Source organism: Pteropus vampyrus, unplaced genomic scaffold, assembly GCF_000151845.1.
Source record: "Pteropus vampyrus isolate Shadow unplaced genomic scaffold, Pvam_2.0 Scaffold84, whole genome shotgun sequence".
Taxonomy (NCBI): domain Eukaryota; kingdom Metazoa; phylum Chordata; class Mammalia; order Chiroptera; family Pteropodidae; genus Pteropus; species Pteropus vampyrus.
In genome coordinates this window covers 2,339,068-2,341,366 of record NW_011888865.1, presented here as the reverse complement: position 1 = coordinate 2,341,366, position 2,299 = coordinate 2,339,068, and positions in this window count along the sequence as shown.

Sequence of the window (2,299 nt, the reverse complement as noted above, 5' to 3'; positions counted from 1 at the left end):
CTAGAGCCTGGGTTTAAATCTTGGTCCACTTCAGGCAAATTATTTGACTTCTCCAGGTTTTGCTTCCTCATCTCTAAAATAGGGATAATAATTGTACCAACCTATTTCAGGTAGGGTCCAGTCAAGACTATCATACCACATTAGGTATATTTCAACAAAAAAGAGTTCAATAGAAAGAACTGGTTTCACAGGTGCTAGGAGCTGAAGGAGAAGAGAGTGCTGGGGCAACCATAAAGAGTAACCAGAGGAAGCGGATCTCATCTCTAAGGCTGGAGGGACAAAGGGGAGAGACTGGAACCATGAGAAGCTGGACGCAGGGAGAAAGAGACCCACTGCTAAATTTATGAGGCCTGGTGAGACTGATTCTAGCTTGTGGACGAGGCTGGAACCAATGGCTGCTGGTGGGTAAAGGGTTGTGGCTGGAGGGAATACTGAAAGGAAATAATAGCAAGCAAACACAGCTCAAGCCTTTTATCTCTAGTGCCCCCTGTTGGCAGAAATTAACAGGAAATCTCCTACCAAAGAACTGGTTTGCAGGGTCTAAGCCCCAGCCATAAACCAGAGTACAGGAAGGTAGATTTGGAGCTGAGAGAAATAGCTTAATAACCAACTCGGTATTTCATAAAAATATTATGAGATTAAATGAGTTGATATTTTTAACCTCCTAGAAGAGTGCCTGGCATGTACTAAGTGCATTATAATGCCCTTTTAAAAAAAAAAAACAAATAAATACATTAATCCAACCAAGAATCCACGTGGGAAGTATATTTGAATCCTAGTTTTATCCACAAAGATGTTGGGGCTGCAAGAGGTCACACAAAATGCGCAAGGTCACATAAGCTCGTCACTGGTGAAGTCAGGACTGTCCGAATCCTGAAAGCTGTTGTTTTAACCTCTGTGAGCCCCTTTGAGGCTCAGAGAAAACAGGCACACAAATGAATCACTTCACAGAGACACAGACTGTAAAAGTGCACTAGCAGAGGTACAAATAACAGAGTTTGGGGAGCAAGTGGGAGAGAGGGCAAGCTGCTGCAGGCTGGTGGGTTTGGGGAAGCTTGGTGGAGGATGTGGTGTTTGAACAGAGTTGTGAAGGAAGGGCTTCAACTGGCAGGTGCTGGGAGCAGAGGAAACTGCTTGAGCAAAGCCCAGAGCGCAGGGCATGTGTGCCAAGTTGTGAGTATGTGAACAAAGAGGAAATAAATCCTCACCACTCTCCTTTGGTGTAGACAAATAATAGAGTTGAAGTATCTCCAAATATTACTGGCAGCAATGTGAATTAAAGAGTTCTTTTAGGGCAATCATGAACACAAATGTTGTGTAGACTGCGATACATTTGTGAAGCAATAAGATTAGCAAAACAAAAATATTGAATTTTTAATACGTCTCCATTTTTTTAAACCTGTATGTAGGGTCATTAAAATCTGCTTACAGAAGGCAAATGGTCTTGGTTTAAGATTGCCGACTGAACTAAAACTCTAACTTGAAGCTACTTTGATGTCCCTTTAACAATGTACCAAATTTGGTTTCAATCAGGTCCACTCTTTGGAAGCTTATACACAAATATCAATTTTATTTAATTTAGAAAAGTGAGCACATTCTTGTTGCCAGACACTGTCCCAGGTACTGGAGGTGCGATGAATTATAAATGTTGGTCCCAGTCCTCAAGGAACTCCATCTAGTAGGGCAATGGATAGATATGCAAATCTTGTAATCAGAATAGAAAAGAGAAGGTACTCAATGCACTGGGAATATGGAAACTCTGGCCAGGGAGGATGGGAATGGGATTCTTTTCCTGTCACCCCATGAAGGAGCATTACAACGGTGACAGAAGTCAGTAAATGGGATGTGAAGAGAGAGGGGCCAAGATAAATTATGGAGACTCATTAGTTCTATCTAGTGCTGAACCAGACCACAGGGCTGGTCTGCTAAGGAAGCCTGTGTTGTATGGAGTTGGAAGAAGTTCTGGAATGTTTTCATGGCTCTGAACCTGGCCTCTATAATCCTATGTTCAAATCTAAAAGTAAGGAAGTTCCCATGAAACCATAGATGGAAACAACACATGCCAATAATAATAGCTAACAATTTCTGAACATCCACTCCATGCCAAGCACTTTAATATAAAATGAGTTTTATGTAGAGACTCATAGTTATTATTCCCAGGAACCATTCCCTTCTTCCATCTAGTAGTAGGCTTCCCCACTGAGGTTTGGTAGAGTGCATACATGCTTTTCCCACTAGAGACAATAGTTTCCAGGCTTCCTTGTAGCTTGATGTGACCAAGTGACTTAGTTTTCACCAA